Source organism: Heterocephalus glaber, unplaced genomic scaffold (genome assembly GCF_053883595.1).
Source record: "Heterocephalus glaber isolate CG9 unplaced genomic scaffold, H.glaber_assembly_v1.0 deba00001497, whole genome shotgun sequence".
Classification (NCBI taxonomy): Eukaryota; Metazoa; Chordata; class Mammalia; order Rodentia; family Bathyergidae; genus Heterocephalus; species Heterocephalus glaber.
In genome coordinates, this window is record NW_028258320.1 from 58699670 (window position 1) to 58718395 (window position 18726).

The window sequence follows — 18726 nt, forward strand, 5'->3', positions numbered from 1 at the left end:
GAAACTTTGTGGCCTCCATGTTTGGCACACTTCTCTTGACAACTGCCATATTCCTTTCCTGTTTCACTGAACAGTCTCATTTCCAGTCTCTGTTGGGAGCAACCCCTTCTACTCACAAGTTCTCCCATTAGCAGCACTGTTCTTGCCCATCAGACTCAGTGGGCCCCTAATATGGCCAAGACTTCTTCAGCCCACCTTCTGCCTTCAGACTTGGAGACCACTTATTGCTCAGGGAGGGTAAGTGACAATCAAAACATATTACTCCTGGACAAATTTCACTAGTTCAAAAAAAACCCAGTGTTAGATGCTTGCCCCACCAAACCACACCAGTGGGCTTCAATACTTTGGAAGTAGAGATGGGTGGGTTGGACTGATTGTCCTTGCTTACTTCTCAGAGGACAACTTTGTTTTTGTAGGGACAGGAAATGGTGCTAATTAAGCTTTGTGCAGATGGTGAATGATAACACAAGACCTTGGAATGGAGAACAAAAAATATTCAGGATGTCAAATTTCCAAGTATCAAGCAGGAGAACTGCATTTTCCCATACTAAAATATTTTGCTATCTCAGGCCAGATCATGTGCTTGAGGATTTTTAAGTGAATAGAAAAAATTAGATGTTATTTTTGTTACTAAGGAAAGTGTGTGATAACTCTTTTCAGTAAACAATTTTTTTTTTTTTAAATCTTGAGAAGGGAGTTTTTGAGCCAAAAGAACCACAGCTTGTTTTGCAAATTCTTATTTAGCATTACAGTGCCGAACTTGTCCCCTAGAGCTCCTTGACGCTTTCTGAAGAAGGGGATTTACTCTGTGTCACATTTGATTGGTTATTAAGACGGTTATTCATTTCACTAGATATCTTGAGTGTGCTGGACTGGAATTTTGATAATCCAGGATGCAACCCTCACCCTTCAGGATGAAGTTAGGAATAAGGTCTGTACAATGGGTACTACCAAGACCACACTTCTGTTTTAAGAATAAAATGCAATAATCCATGAAAGCACTTAGTATAAAGTCTAAGGCATAGCAGAAGTTGCTGTTAAGAACCAATATTTTTTAGCTCCTACTGTATACTGAGCATTGTACAACACATTGGGATCCAGGGGGGGAGCAGAGGCAAAATAGTCCTTGACCTCAAGGGCTTTCAGGTTGGTAGATCAAGTGACACTGTCAGAAACACTAAATGTGCTCATGGAATGGGTGATGAGAGGAAGAAAGAAGGCTTGATGTAGCAGCTAGCAAAAGCTAATGGACTGTAACCAGACTGACCTGTGGGAGTCTGGCCAGCAGACACAGGAGAGGGAGTTTCAGGCTGGGCCTGCAGCACACTTGAATCCATGCAGGGTAGGAGCTTGTGGCATTGAAGTGCTGGGTGTAGGCTGAAAGCTATAAGAAGAATGATGAGATCGACAAAGACTAGGCTTCACTGAGCTTAACATGAGTTTCAGGCTCCACCATGCACACCCTAGGCAGGCACTGAATGTGTTCAGTGGGGTAGTGACAGAGTGATGCTTGTGTTTAAGAATGACATCCTGGCGTCAGAGGCCTATTGAGAAACTGTGACCATAGTCCATGTGAGAACTGGTGGGATTGACCAAGTGTGGAGACATTGGAAAAATCTGAAAAACAAATTGGGAGAAAGTCTTAAATCCTAAACAAGGTTGACACAGTAGTACTCGTGTGTGTGTGTGTGTGTGTGTGTGTGTGTGTGTGTGTGTGTGTGTTACATTTCTTTATCCATTTATCTGTTGATGATCATATAGGCCACTTCCAGAATTGTACTGCTATAAATATGGATATGCATGTATCATTATAATATGATGTCTTTAATTCCTTTGGGAATATACCCAGGAGAGGTACAGCAGGGTCAAATATACAACTGAATTAACATATATAGTAAGTAGACAGTCAACTCCTCTACAATGTATGTATATGTCTATATAAATTGAGTATGGAAGTAGTATACAATGGCCAAAGTTTCTTTTGAAAACTTACAGTGAAAATTGAGAGAACATCTTCCGGGTGAGAGTACCCTTATATCTGGCAAACACAAGACACCTTTCCCTCTCTGGCTGTTCCCAAGCACAGTGTTTAGAATGGTACCTCTCTTGGTCCAAAATTCCATGACTTCTAGTTAAAAATCACTTACTGGAAAAGCATCATTTGCTCTGCCAAATGTCTCTCTAGTCCTTGTAGGACTCTTTTTTATTTAAACCTTTACATTTGAGTATTTTTACCTTTATCTTTGTTCTTATGTCTATAAACCATAGACAATTGTATTTCCTTGCTAATCTCCACAGTTGATGGATGAAAGTTATTTTATAAGGCAACTGTACTATTTTATACTTGATATAATTCTTATGTAATTGCTATGACAGGTCATATTTTCCAATTTTTCTTTTATTGTTATGGATTGAGTTTTATTCAAATAGTTATAAAATGCTCTGTGTATGTTTGAACACAGCATAGAAATGCATGGCCACTGTGCACAACTGAGAAAGTAAAAATAATACATAGATTCTCCTCTGCCTGAGTTCTCCTTTGTTCTAAGTTTTATCTGGGTCAGAGGTACTTTTCGAAAATCAGTGCAGCCCCTGCCTTCTGTGAGCACTGAAGAAGCCATCTAAGTACAAATGGATCATTTTGACCCAAGAGCTGAGGTCAAATGGGTGTTCCCAGGCCAGGTTGCTTATTACAGTGTGCTTAGGGAGAGTCCGGGAGTGGACAGAAGTGGTATCCTGGCTGCAGGATGTCTGTATGGCATCATTCCTTCCCGGTGCTGCCTTTGGAGAGTGTGTCACTGTGTTTGGCAGGCACATTTAGGGTTAGGCACTTGCTGTCAAGTGGGAAAGAAAGCTGGCAGTGGCCCAGATGCAGGAGCTGTAGATGTTTGGAGAAAAGGGAAAGGAGTGGGGCTGGGAGTTCTTAGTGCATACGTAGCTGCTAAGAGTAGATGAGCAAGTGCTGTATAAAGGAAAGAAGGGAAAGGAAAAATGATGAGAAAAGGAAAAAATGGAAACAAAGTCTTTGTCAATAGGGAAGGGTGGAGGGGGTGAAGGGAGGGCAGGGGAATGGGGAAAAAATAAGAACCAAGATTCATCATGTACAGGTACAAGCACCCAATGATAAATGTAAATGGATTGTGTACTAAAATGAACCAATAAAAGAATTTAAGCAAAAACAAAAAAAGGAGCAAGTTGCAAGACTACTTCAATCTCTTTATTATCATTATTATTATTATAATTATTTCCACCCCAAAGCTGTAGAGTCATTACTTGTTAGGAATGAATATGTTGGAATGCTACATAAAAACCAGCCTTTGCAATGTTGATATTAATAAGACAGATTTCTGGATAAATCTACCCTCTCCCCATTCCTTACCATTCCTACCTAATTTCATCTCCATCATTTATTAGAGGGGAATTTTCTTCCATTTGCTCCACTTTTCTTGGCCTGATCTCTGCTTCTCTGAAGTGGAATATTTTCCAGACAAATGAAGCATACTCTCAGGTTTGCAGACATTTCAAAAGTGGAGGTAGGTGGAGGTGAGAATCCCTACTCAAACATAAGCTCTCAGAGGACAGATCTTGGTTTGGCCCCTGGCTGAATGTCCAAGACAGAGCCCGGCACACTATGGCTATGAGTGTTGGATGCTGGAAGATAAGGACTAAAAGGATCACTGTGTCCAAGTCATCCTGGTACAGACAGTGACTGGGAGACCAAGGAGACTTGAGCACTTGCCCAAGGCCACATTAGCGGTAGAGGCGGGAGTGATGCCAAGGGATCCAGATTATAAATCTTGAATTGTTATTTTCTAATACATGGGACTTGGTATTCTACTGCCACTGGTATTCTGCTGGGCTTTGTATTCATGTTTATCCATTCAGTCACAAAATAAGCACTCATTTATATAGTGTGATGGCTCTCCGATAGATCAATCTGTCACATGGAGAGCTTTAGAAAATGTCCCTAAGTAGGGAGGCTGGTTGACTTACCTTTACCTGGAAATCAGTATTGTCCTTGAGTGTTTCAGGTAATCTGAAGAGGCAGCAGTGTAAGGACCACCAGATGGACTAAGCTGTAAGCGTGATCTCCAGGTGGAGGTTAGGTGAGAATGACGGCATGGCAAGTGCTCTGGTGCTGGGCACCCACCTGCTCCCTACACTGATCTTCACTCCAGAGGCCCTCACGCAGCCCATGCTAACTGCATTGGCTCCAGGTAAAGGTGTTTAAGGTAACACCAAAATTCTAAGGCTAATGGGCCAGCATATCTTATGCCTTGGGGTGGATGTCTCTTAGACCAGCTTCAGTCTAGCCAGTTAGCTTTGTCATCTTGACTTCAGAGTACAATTTGGTTGTTCTAGAGACAAACCTCATGGAACCATGTACTTTGTTGGGGATTCAGAGAAGAGCAAGATGAAACTGTGATGGTTAGGGTCCTCGGTACACAGAAGTGGTGGTTTGGTATTTGTTAATGCAAAGTCAGCATGAAACAGGCTACTGTGTTTCATGCTAGGATTTAAAAACTAATTTTCCTAGAAATCTTTGCTGTTTGCTTTTTAACATGTAATATCCTGGCCATGACCTCTTAAAGAACCTTATTGGGCTATTATGAAAGGGCTGGACTTTAAGAATATGTATGATAGGGGAGAGAGAGGGCACCTGAGATTGAAAGCAAATGTGACCTGGACTCAGAACACAATCTGAGGTTGTCCCAAACCTGAACTTCTTGAGATAGAAAAGAGCAATATCTTATTTCCCCAAGGAAGTCAGAGCCTGGTTCTGGTCAGTTAGCGGCCCTCACTACATTTTGTTGAACATAGCAAAAGAGAGATATGAGAAGGATGTCGTATCACCCAATAGCAGCCTGAGTGCCTCCAGCCAGTGAAACTGCTCTGAGTGGGCTCCTGGTTTGGAACCCCAGGGGTAAAGTATGACAGGACAGGCCAGCACCGAGCTCAGCAAAGAAATGCCTAGAACTGGAAAAGGCACTCCACTTCCGGTGACAGGAAGGCTTTGCTCAGAGTGTGGGCCCCTCTCCAACGCCACCAGGAGCTGGTGACCAGGGTACGTCCTGCACTTTCGAGGAGCAAATATCAGGAGGCGTGAGTATGTCTAGCTACAGTTTTATCCCGTGGGCACATTTTTGAGGCCTCTGTGTTGAAACAATTTCTGAATATGTGAAGAAACCCCTGCCCCCAGTGAGGGGGGGGTCCCCCAGAGTTGACAGTGCTTCCACCAACTTGGAGGAGGCCTATGAACACAATCACGGAGCAGCCAGCAGATGTGCATTGAAATCCCAGGGAGGACTACTGTATTCCTTGGGAGGGAGAAGGTCCCCGGTGTGGGTCAGTCTGGGATGAATGCTCACAACAGAATCATGAGGGGTGAGTTCTCATGAGCAAGGGAAGGAGAAAGGAGGTGAGAAGAGCGCCCCCTGGGGTAGGGACCAAGCACCTATCTTGATGAGGAAGATTTCTTGGACAGGTAGATCAGCCTCTGGACTACTGCAGATTAGCCCTGGAGCTGATGGTGGAACAGAGCGTATGATGGGTGCTAAGCATTTTTGTCTGCGTCATCATATTTTTTCCTGACTGACCCTATGAGAGGCTCATGCTTCTACGATCACTGTCATACAGACAAGGAAACTGAGGCACAGCACTATCGAATGATTCATGCCACGTCACACAACTAATAAGAGATAGAGCTGGGCCCAGAGCATCAGGCTGTGGGGAGTCGTGTTCTTCTGGCTAAAACCTTGCAAAGATGGTGTAAGCTGAGAATGTGCTGCTAGGGCCTGGGGAAGGATGGAGGAGGAGCCCAGACAGCCATGGAGAGGAGTGGCCAGAAGGCTCCAGTGGAGCACAGCATGAAGGCCAGGGGAGCGAAGCCATGGCTTGGCATCCCTGCGACTCCAGCTCTCAGCAGCCCTCTGTGCCCTGCTGCTGTTCATCTCTAGGGGAACGACTAGGGGTTGCCAGAGAAGAGAAGTGTCAGAGGCCTAGGACCTGCCCACCTTTATGTGGGGCTTCTCTCCCAGCCCATGCGAGCTCAGGCTGGATGGGAACCAGATCTTATTCACTGTTATCACAGCCCCCTGCTCTCCTCCACCATGCCCTGGCCCCCAGAGTCCCTCCCAGCAGGAGTGGGAGGCTTGGAGGAGACCCCTGCTGCTCCGCCCTTGATGAGGATGTTCTCCTGCCAAGTAAGTCCAAAAGTTATCAGAGGTCCCAGAGTTTCCTCCTGGGGTGGGTGTTCCCCTTCCTATCCCAGTTTCTGCTATACAAGAAGCAGATGTCTCATTCTAATCTTCAAGTGACTCCTTCACAGACAGGGCCATTAGCTGGTTTTCTTAACATGAAGAGAAGGCTGGTTAGCAGTTATTCCTATGTGGCTGAGCTCACTCGGTAGAGCCAGTTTCCCCCCTGGAGAACAAGAAAATGATAAGTTAGTATAAATCATGCTGAAAGGAATGAGTCCCCATGGTGAGCCCTTAGGACAGATGACACACTGGCGAGCAGATGGAAACCCTTTGATGAAGACCAGTTGTAAAAGCACAAGCTAATGTTGAAGAAATGCAGTGTGCTGACTCAAAGTGTATTGTATGCATTCACCCCTTTGCCCTCTCTCTGTCTTAAAATAAAGTTTTTACAGTAAATGTCAAAAGTGGCAAAATGGCATTTTGTGTGCTGGATCCTGGGGGAGAGTTTCAGGGAAGAATGAGTTTGAAAGGATAATTTTAACCAGGGAGTGCAAAAGGTAGTTTCACACAGTCTTTCTGGATGGGCATCAGAAATGTGGACCTCAGTCCCCAAGGGCACATCCTGCTGTGTGAAAGTGGCTGTGAAGTGCCTTGTTCTGAGGCTCAAGCACATGTCAGAGCATGGGCACATTCGCCATCCAGTATTGATCCAAAGAAGGGACGTGGAGTTGTAAATGCCACCTCCTTCTGTTCCTATAAGCAGCAAGAGCAGGACAGCTGTGTCTGAGACACCAGGTGTGTACATGAGTGACCTGCTCTGTGCCTTTGCTCTGCCCCTTCATAGCCCTGTGACTGAAGTGGTTAATTTTAGACATCAACTTGCCTGGGCTAATGGATACACAGAGAACCGGTAAAGCATTATTTTGGAGTATGTTTGTGAAGGTGTTTTCAGAAGATACTGGCATCTGGATCAATGGACTGAACAAGGAAAATCTGCCTTCAGCCAAGTGGCTGAACACCATCCAGTTGGCTGAGGTTTGGGTCGAACCAAAAGGAAAGGTTAATCCCCCCCCCTTGATGCTGGAACACCCATCTTTTCCTGACTTTGGCCATGTGGCTACCAGGTTCTCTGGCCTTTGGAACCCAGGTTCTCACTCCTTCAGCCTGTGCTGAGCTGTGCCACCAGCTTGCCTCATTCTCCAGCTTGCACATAGCAGGTGTTGGGGTTGCTCAGCATTCATAATCTCATGAGCCAATTTCCATAACAAGTCTCTTTTCCATCAATCCACTCATCCTCCTTCCTTCCATCCTTTCCAAGCTGAAGAACTCTGACCAATACAATAACCTTGAGCAAGTTCCTTAACTTCTTCAAGCCTGCTTCCTCATCTAAAGGAAGTGTAGTGAAGCCAGGACATACTCTATGGGCTAGTTTCTTTGATTGTAGGCAACAGAAACAGACTCTGCTGACTTCAGCTAAGAAGGGATTATAGGAAGGATGTGGAGGAGCCTCAGAACTAAAGGAAAGTACAAAGTAGTAGTTGTCAGAAAGAACAGAGACCAGGCCACTGGAGCATATTGGAAGAAGGATCAATGACCAGACTCCTCAAGAGTCTGATAAGGACCGCCCTTATGCCATCTGGTCAAGGTCATGGTCCAGAGAGAGCATGTGATAGGTGAATCTGGCCAGAGGAGAAACAGCTACTCTGACTGGACAAGGGAAGAGACAGAGTTCCTTTACCAGCAGCCAGAAAGAAGAATGTTAGAGCAACTGTTTAATATCATGCATGTAAAGTTCTTAGCATAATAAACATGTCATAAGAGCTGAAAAATGAGCAATTGTGTATCAACAATTATAAATTATAATGATTGGTAGATCAATAATATAAACTATTCTAAATACAAAGCAAATGTTGTACACAGATGATTGTAATTAAAGTAGGAAATATGAATAAAATGAGTAATGTGTCTTAGGCTCAGTGGTGTTGTGCTATAATATTAGAAATTTGGAAAATCTTTCCTATAGGAGAAACTGGGTGAAGGGTACAGGGATTTTCTCTCAGTTATTTCTTAATAACTGTATGTGAATCTAAAATAGTCTCAATAAACATTTTAGTTTGTAATGAAAAGCTAATAATGACTTCAAAATCTCAACAAATATTTTGCCAGTGTTGGCGTTCATCATTTTAATTTTCTATGCCATGCATAGAAATAAAATCAGAAAATGGTGTTTAACTATGAGTCTTAATGGATTAAATTTTTAAGCATTGGACAGAGACTTCATATATAATAAAAGAACAAAGTCAGGTCAGGTCACAGTATTGCCTTTATAAAAATGCATATTATTGGACATTGATTAACTTGCTCGCTCTCTCTCTTACTCCCTCTCTCCTGTCCTCTCAGTAAACCTGTGAACAAAATGTCAACCTGCTTTGTCACCACTGGCTTATTTCAGAGATAGTTGTTCTCACTCTTAGCTCTTAAATGCTGGTTTACATAAGTGATGGTGGCCCTGTGAGTGTCAGCTCCTAAGGGAAGTCTGGCTTATTGAGTCCATGAGCCCCTGTTTATACACTCTGGAATTATGATGGGGGAACAAGAGGCTTGTGATCAGTGTACCTGGAGCCCTGGTGGAAGACAGACTCAGGCCATATACAAGATTTTTGCTTATTCATGTTTTTTCCTTTTCTGTTTCTTCTAACCAGTGTTTCTTAACAGCTGAGCAATGTGGGTACCATGGCTCATTTCTAACCCAAAGAAACTTATAGTCTGATAGTGGACCATGATGTGAGCTCCAGTAATGCCCATTCAAAATACTGAGTCTGCGTGTCTTGCATGCTACTTAAGAGTTAGATGGATTCAAAAGAAAAAGCAAATTCATCCATGAATGCTGAATTGTATCTAGAGTTCCTGTAATTTATATGAAAGGCAAGGGCTACATGCTAGTATTGGCTTTCTAAGGCACTTCTGCAAACTTGTCAGCCCTCTGTCCCTTACAGATTCCTATGCTCTCTCCACCACTATTGCTACCACCAACTTCCACTCAGGTGATTCTCTGTGGCCTAGAGGTAGTGGAGAAAGACTACTTGCATTTGATCCTATTGCACAATGAGCATGGCTAGAGAGTGAATTGATTACAAAGCCCAAAATGTCTTCTAGAGCTAACTGGAATAAGCATAGGGGGATTTTTGTTTGAAGGAGCCAATACTTAGAAGAAACCTAAGCTGTGTGGCCTCACACAGATTATTCCATTTCTTTGTGCCTTAGCTTCTTCCAACTGTAAAGTAGGGATAGTAACTAAACTCTATAGTTGGTTCTGGAAATGAAATAGGCCAATAGATACAAATCACTTACAGTGACGCCTAGCTCATGGTAAACATTCAATAATTATCAAAAATACTAAATATCTTTGCATATTAATAAGCCTGACAGAGGGCAGAGATGTTTTCTGATTGGGCATAGGGAGTGAAACAGACCAGTGAGTGGAAGATGGGGTGGAGAAACCAAGAGAAGAACAAGCAACCACAGATCTACATGTGAGAGTTGGCTGCCTTGGAAGGGAGTAAGGGAGAGGGCCTACTGTATACTCATGGCAAAGTATGTTATGGTCAGAGTTAGAAAAAGTGCTGAGGAAGGACAAAATGATCAATTACTGTGTGCTGGGTCCTATGCTAAGTGGTGTCATGGTGGTAGTTGTTATTTGCCAACCTTCTTCATTTCTGAGCTCATTTGTCCAGTTGCAATTTCTACACAAGTACCTGCCTGACACATCAAGTATTATTCTGGAAAGAATATGTGAATTGTAGCCTTTATTCTCTTCACCTCCCAGTGATGTGTAAGAGCTATGACTCCCTTTCTTGGGGTGCAGGTGAGCATACAGAATCTGCAGGGTATGCCCAGATAATTTAAGTCTTAAGCACTAGAGCCAGTGGGTGCGGGATCAGGACTGGAAGCCACATCTGGTACTTCCTCCTATGATCCACCACCAGAGCTGCACAACTTGCAGGCACCCTTTGGATTGTCCAGCTTTGATTTGAAGAGCTCACCAAGTTCTAAGAGCATGCTGCTGAGTCATGAACTCACCATATCATAGGATCATAGAAAGCAGGTCTTGTTTTTATTCTTAGAGTTTTCAAGAATGGCTAGACAGAAAGAGAGGCAAAGTTATAGCCACTGTATACCAAATATGTTATCTGGTTGTTGCAACCATGGTGACTTGAGAGATATTTTTAGTCACGTGTTTATTACTCATGGCTGACATTTTTACTAGTACTGCACACTATATAACAGTGAAGAATTTTTGGTTGATGATTTATTCTCAAGGTTGGCGCCAAGCCCTGTCTGAAGTGATTCATTTTCTACTTGGGCTATGGAATGCTAGCTGTTCCTCAAGATATGAGGACAAAAGGCACATAAGTTTCTCAGAATGAATCTGGGTGTTGGGAATACCCATACTTCACAGATGTCAGGTTCTTGCCTAAATATATAATGATAATTGTTTAATGAAGGAGGTTTTCCCAGTTCTTGCTACTACTGTGATACATGTGAGAAATTTCATCAGTAGCGCTATTGCTGTGAAATTTTTCTCACCACTTGGGTTGTTGACATTGCACTTGACTGAAATCAAAGCTATCTTGTCTAGATATTGCACTTCACTGGAATAAAAGTGATTCTTGTCTAACAAAAAGGAAAGAGTTAATGTTATAAACAAACTACATAGTTTAAAGCTATCTCCAGAGGCAACAATGGTTAAATAAAGCACTCACTTGATTCTCCTTAAATTTTCCAGCATTTCAGCTGAGCGTAGTGGCAAAGCTGAGTTGAGATAGACACATTAAGGTTAACACAGGAAGGATTTTCTTAGGAACCACTTTCAGATCTTTTAAAGTGTGATTGGACTTATTTTCCAACAAGTGATTTTGTATGATTTTGAAATTATTTTTATTTACATAACAAGTGACATTTCTTCCTTACTATAGAAAAGTAACAATAAAAATATGTACCTGTGTAGATGGAAGAATATTGGCAGAGTTTATCTTGGGTTGACCGTGGCCATTTTCTTGAGAACAAAACTTGAAATCTAGGGCATTTTATAACATGTTCAAAATAAATTGCAGAAGTAGGCAATTACCCATAACTTCACACCCACAGATCAGCATTTCTATAGATGTCTTATCATCCTTCTCCCAGTTTCTGGGGGGGAAAAAGGTGATATTTCTTTCCCAAAAGCTATTTTTTTTGCCTGTGTCTTAGATCTCATTCACTTCAGGCTTTCTCCTGCAGAGCAGCAGAGTTTTTTGTTCCCAGTTATTTTCTTGATCTTCACTGTTTTTCTTAGGGTTCCACCATTTATTCCTACCTTCCCACTGCCAAATATGCTCTGGTATCTCTGTTCTTTAAGAAACAATCTTTCTTTCTTCCTATTTACTTATTCCTCCCTCTCCCACTCCCTCTCCCCCCACCTCAGATAATTTATCTCCTTCATCTTGTAGCCAAACTATAGCCACCTGTGGGGTCTGCCCTCTGTCCCCTCTACCCATTGACCTGTCACATTGCCCCTCCTCTCCATACCTCTTTCTGCTCCAAAATGGGACCCTTTACCGATCCAGTGCTGTCTTTTCAGCCCACACTTCTTTGCCCTCTGATTCTGTTGCTCATCCTCCTTCGGAGGAGCCCCCGACCCTGAATCCTGTTATGGTGTCTTTGGTATTATCCCAAACTGTCCAGCTGCTTTTCCTCCATCCTCTAAGTGTGAATGGATGCCAGGGTGACTGGGCCTCTACCCTTTGATTGAATTTTGTAGGTTTTCTCTGAGACTGAACTCCCAGTACCATACATTTCAAAAAGAATGCCTCCAGCCCTGACTGCCACCCACTGACCAGCCCTCAGTGAGGGCCTGTTATCTTCCAAAGCCAGCCTCTCTAAATATGAGCTCCTTGTCTCCCCCATGCCCCTGCAGTTGGCCATAATTCCCAACCACATGCATTCCCTTCTTCTGGGGCCAGAGGGAACTTCTTTAACCATTTAGATTTATTCCTAGTTCCCGTGTTTCTTCCTTCAGACTCTCAGATGTAGCTTTTATTCTCCCTGCCTTGTTCCAGATTTGCATCAGTTATTTCAAGTCTTCTCCATAATGTTACAGAAATTTCCTGCCACTGATTTAGATTGCCAGATTCATTCTATTCCTCTCTTGCCTTCCCACTGCCGTCTGAGTGTATCTGCCAAAGGAGAGAGAGGAGCACTCTTTATGGTTCCCTGAGGCCAGGAAAGAAACAGCCTGGTGCCTCAAGGTGGCTCTCGCATCTCTTTGTGTTGTGCTCCCCATTTCCAGTTTGTATTTGCTTCTGCGTCCATCTTTCCTCTCCTTAGTCAATCTCCCCATTGTATACCCTCAACTTCACCTCCATGAAGCTATTCCTCATCTTCAAGCGTGCCTGTCTGTTGACATCTGTGTCTCTTTGGGAAGTTCTTTTGTCTTGAATACCATCATCACCTTTGCTTGGTGAATCTCCTCTACTCATTTCCCAATGTACAACCCAAGATCATCCTCTCTCAGAGCTTTTCCTATTCACCCTAAATCCTGCTACCCTGCCTAAGCAAGCGGAACACTTCTTTCTCTTTTGGTCATACAACTCTATACTTTTCTTTATCATACCATGCATAATTTATTAATTAGGTCTCTTTATTGTGTTATGCATAATTTATTAATTAGGTCTGTATATACTCATGGAGTATGAGCTACTTGGGATCTGTTATATAGGTTCTTCTCCCTATATCACCAACACCAGACCTATATATTAGTAGATCTCTAAAATGACTGAATTTTAAAAAGTCAGACTTTCCTGCTGAAGAAACAGGATTGGATCCCTATTCACTAGCCTATGCAATGCAAACTTCCTACCACATTTACCATGATGCCCCAGCACACAAAGTTTCCCAGAAAATGCCTCAGTGCATTCGTGCATTGTTGTTACAGGCTCCTCTGCCTCTCCAGAGACCATCTCTCCTCCCTCACCATCTGTAGTCCTCTCTTCCTTGTAGTCTGTGTTACCATCAAACACAGGCTGTGCGCTGCAGAGTCAAGGGCTCAAGTATGCTCCCCAGCTGTCTTTCAATATTTGTTTTACTTCCTAGAATTTTGTTTGAACCAGATAAAGGCAAAGACCATGCTGTACACTTCCTTGATGACTACCAATGCTGGACTCATGGCATGAACATAGCTGTGCATCAAAAACTTGATGAGTTGTTTAGATCTCTTATACTTCATTTCCAAGAATTCAAGACAATCAAACCCACAGTTTTATGGCTGAACCCTTGTGTTCTAATCATGGAGCTGCCAAAACTTGAGCAGGCAGTCTAGAAATGACTAGAATCTGAGCAACAGAAAACTTCTGTCCTCAGCCTGATTCACTCAGTACCATGCCTTTCACCAGATTTAAATAACACTACAAAGCTTTTCTCAACTAGTTATTCTAGAATTTTTAAAAAATACTCTCAGACATCAGTCACTGAGGTTGAACCTTACGTTTCCCAGCATCTGTATCTGTACCATCTCAGGACAAGCAAATACTTCCCCCTCTGCAAAACAGCCTATGGTCTAGTCCCAGGACAAAGATGTTAAGAGCTCTTTCCACTTGGCTACTCTGTGCGATGCCTGCATATGTTTAAAAAACAGAGCATCTGTTCTTGTTAGTATTCTTGGATTCATAAAACCAGTGCCTGTAGTATCACTTTTATCTCTCTGGAAAGAGGTCAATAAAATATGTTCACTCTGAAAGTGAAAAATGCATCCCATAAATGCTTTAATTTGGCCTGAATGACCTCCAGAAACAGACCCAGGACCTACACTGAGGATGATGTTAGCTCCTGCCTCCCAGCATTCGCAGAGAAGTAAATAAGAGGATGTAGGAGAAGAGCTCAGTATGAAGGCTTGGTCTGATTATAATGATACACTCACAACTATTCTCTTTAATTAGCAATTTCCCTTGTACAGTGGTTAAACATCTAAGAGTTGGACATAAGACTTTTGACATGGATTCAATGGTTGGTGACATCAGAAACTTAGGGCAGGAATCTCAGTCAAGGAGTCCCCTACAGCAGTGGCAGCCTCAATGCTGCCCACACAGTGCTGCCTGGCAGTGACATGGTAATGGTCCCTTCTCCCTGCAGCCATGTGCAGGGAGGCTCTGAGCATGCAGATGAGATGAAGGTGTGTAGAAGGGAAAGGGAACAGGGTGAAGTCATTCATTGTCTCACACGGGTAGACTGGTGGCATGGGTGTGCCTGTGCATTTTTCTGTGTCACAGTCTTGGGTGGGTCTCAAGTCCACTGCAACTTGTGATGTCAAAACTAGTCATCTGAAGGAGATGTCAGGCAATAGTTCCCACTGTGTCCAAACCCAGAGCTGGAGGTAGATCTGCGTCCATCTCTTTCTGCTGAAACACAGACATCTTGTCACCCTGAGGAGCCTAGGACACCAGCCATGATTTTGTTTGTTATCAGTATAGAAAACTCAGAGAGAGCATTTCTGTGCCTATTCCAACTCAAAGCAAAATTGGTCTTCATTAAACAGGTTCCCACAGCTTGTGTCAAAAGGTTTGCTGAGGACCCACTGTGGCCAGGTGAGGTGCCCGTGCTCTATTAAGTGCTGCATTTGCACAATTTTGTGGAGGGGCAGCATCCCTCACACCCCCATACTGTGCCAGAACTGCATGTGCTGTGCTTAATTTTGCATCATTTTGCCTTGATTTTGAAAGCCTTTGGGGTGATTTCAATGGAAAATGAGCAAACCCATTCAGTGTTTGCTGCTGACCCAGAAATACACCTCTCTCCCTTGCTCGCATCAAAATGTTAAGAGTTGAAGTCTGATTTTACAAGATAGGTAAGTGGGGGTTCCTTAAAATGTCAAGGGTATTTTAAAGTATGTTTTTACAACTTGACAAAGTCTGAGGAGAAAAAATGGCTTAAAACTAAAGTGTTAGGAGCTGCTGCCAATTGAAAATGAATCACAAATGAAGATAAATCACCCCTGAGCATATAATGTGGAACAATGGGAAAATATTATCAGAATTGTAGAAATTTGATTTGCATGCAACTTTTGAAAAACATAGCTTTGCAAGCATAAATTGAAACAAGCAGGCTGACTCATGTAATGGGGGGGAAATCTGTCTAAGATTCCAAACATGTATGTCAGGAGATGATTATTGGATTTGGAGAAAAAGAAAAAGAAAAGTTTTGTTTTATCTCACTAGCTCTTTGCCATGGAGGATTCCAAAATGTCTTTATAAAATCTACTAACTTCTAAGACCCCGTGGGACACAGCAACATGATTAATAGCAGTGCTTATTAAGTATCTTCTTATACTTATTCTGTGCACATAGAAACTCTAACACTTACAATAATGGTCTTGACCGCATTCTTGTCCCCATTCATATAGATGAGGACACTGTGCAGGACATTCATGCAGCAGGCTCTTGTATGCTAACTTCAACCACAAGTGCTTTTCTTTGATACCCTGGGCCCTGCCAGGTAAGCCAGGGATGGGAGAGAGCCAGTTCCTGTCATGGCCTCAACATACATTTGAAGCAGTCAATTGAACATCGTCCCAATATCCACATTATGCTTGTGGGAAAAAAGAAATTTAACCCACATGAGGTTCTGCCAGCTTGAGTACAAGTCATGGTTTCCATGAGAATAGAGAAAACAGTTTACTAACGGTCATTTTTCTAGAGATTAGCATGACTATCATTTTACACTTGTGTAAGTCATATCATAGATTCCACCATTTTAAACTACACAATTGCAGTGAGTTTGGGTGTATTCAAACTGCTGTGCAACCGTAACTACTGTGTCATTCTGTAACATTTCCACTGTCCCCCAACAGAAGCCCTACACCTGTTAGTCAATTCCTGTTTTCCATTTTCTATCTCTCCAATCCCCTACAGTACTCATCTTTCTGTCTGTATGGGTTTGCCTTTTTAACATTGCATACAAATGGAACCATGCAACATTTATTGTTTTATGTCTATCTTTATTCACTGAGCATAATATTTTCAAGGTAGTCCATGTTGTAGCATGTGGCACACTTTCATTTTTCGTAGCTAAATAATATTTCACTGTGTGGATATTATTCTGTGCATCCATTTATCAATTGCTGAATAACATTTTCAAGCTACTCTTAATTTCATTTCATGGAGTTTAGCATAAGCCCCAACAAACCAAGAAGGTAAGATTTATCACTTCAAAATAGATGCCAAATAGTCACCTCGTAGCAATGGCAGCAGCAAGTAAAGCTCTCCGCTGGCTTCCTATTGACTTCAGAATACTATAGAAACAACACGCTGTCACCTTCCAGGATGGTATGCAGTGCTATCATCCTGTAGCTCTGACCTCTCTCATTCATGAAATTCAAGCTACAATTCCTTCAGTTCTCAAATATGTCATCTTTTTTACTGGAGGGTCTCACTTGTTCTGTTCTGTGCCTGGAAAGTTCTACTTTGCACTACTGGTTGATCCTTTTTGCTGAATGATCTTGCTTGTATGTGGAATCCAAAAGGGGCAGAATTTTGGGAAGCAGAGAGTGGAATGGTGCTTTCCAGGATTTGGTGTACAGGCCTGGGGGAGAATGAGGTGGTTCATGTCAGAGTATAAAGGCTCAGTGAGGACAAATCCGTTCTGAAGCTGCATGATGCAGCGTGGTGATGGTGTAGTATGTGTGCTTGACATTTGCTGAGATTAGATCTTACATGTTCTCTCCACAAAGAAGAGGTAACTGAGATGATGCAAGTATTCCTCAATAAACCTGAGGAGGTAGAGGGAAAAAGGAAGACACCAGGTGCTCTAGCCAACCACAGGGCCTGGATTGCCATCATGTTATACCATGAGAGAGAACCTTCAGTGCTACAAGTACTTGGCTCAGGGATTTTCGGACAGTGATTTCTTTCCTGAAATCAGCATTTTAATATGCCCCTGACAGCTCCTATTGTGGGAGGTAGTTTCTGTCTTTCTCTTAGAGGCTGACAGCCCCACTGAGCATCCCTGGGACCTGTGTTTCCAGAGTTTATTCAGTGCAGCTGGATGAAGTTTTTAGAGGATGTGCATGCTTTGGTCATGCACTGTTACTTTAGTTAGCAGAGTTCTTAGCAGTACACGGTCCAGTCTTTGAGCTAAGTGTTGGTTGTGGGGAGATAATGTTCTATTGCTATAGAGAGGATAAAATGCCTCGCTGCTGAGCATTGCCCACACCAACAGGCAGCGCTGGGATGCACGCCAAAGTAAGCCCAGCGATGGGGTTGATGCTGGCTCTGAGCAGAGGCAGGGCACATGTCATGAAAGACATCACCTGAGCTGGGCACAGAAGGTGGAGGAGGCAGGCAGAGCTGGCAGGAATTGGGTGTGGCACTGGACACTCCACAGTGAGTATAACATCTTAGCTTGGAAGCCACACTAACCAGAGCCTGTCTAGAGCATATTGTACAGATGGGACCCATCTGCCCACCATGAAGTACTGATGCAGGCCTTTATTTAGAAGTGGCAACTTTTTGAATCTCATCAAAAATCATTACAGGCTTTGAGGTTTCAGATTTTGAATTTTTGGTTTAGGGATGTTCAACCAATAAATTCTATGCAAATATTTTAAATTAAAATTTTAAAACTCCAAGGGCTGGGGATGTAGCTCAGTGACACCACGCCTGCCTGGCAAGTGCAAGGTCCTGAGTTCAATCCCTAGTACCGGAAAAAAAAAAATTTTTTTAAACTCCAAAATCTGAAACACTTCAGGTACCAAGCATTTCAGATAAGAAATACTCAACCTGTAGTTCATAATCAGATAGTTCTGAATAAAGTGAGTGGTTCTCTTCATCCTTACAAGGTTTTGGGGGTATAATATTGGGATATGTAATAAAAATTTTCAAACATGCTATATCCTTCCTTAGATCCAACAATAAAGAATTTTGATGTAATTCTTCCTCTTAAGATAGCTCATTTTTTTTTCTCTCAAAAGAAATAAAGAACTAAATAAATACTGTGTGCTTTAATTTCTGGAAAGAGCATGTTATCCCACAGCTATTATTTTAGAAAGGTAATATTTGTTCCCTGTGAGCAACATTCTCAAATATTCAAGAAAGTTCATGTTTAGAAATCCACAACAGATCCCGCAAATACAGTGACAGGAGGGCTGCTGACTGTCATGGTGACATTTCCACAGAGAGGCTTTCATGTCACATCTTATAATGAGGCCATTTTCATTTGCCTTCCTGATACCTCTGTGTTAGGGTTTCATCTGTGGTATACTGGCTATCATATCATAGATTCGTGGAAACCATGAGGTTTTTTTTCTCATGCAATTTTGTTTTTGTAGTTTTCATGTCCTACATGTAATCAGAAACCTCTTGAATTACATATATGTGTGATGTTATTTGAATTCATTCAGCATTGACAGATAATCTTTACCACTGACAGAATTGGAAGTGGTTCTACCTTATTTCCTGCTTTTAAAAAATTGTTGACACAGTTTTTACTTCTTAATTTT

General features: G+C 42.5%; 1 protein-coding gene across 7 annotated transcripts in view; it reads left to right on the plus strand.

Moving 5' to 3' along the window:
- The window catches only part of Adam12 (ADAM metallopeptidase domain 12), a 435473-nt gene that overhangs the window by 144429 nt on the left and 272318 nt on the right, over positions 1-18726 (plus strand). The window lies entirely within an intron of this gene.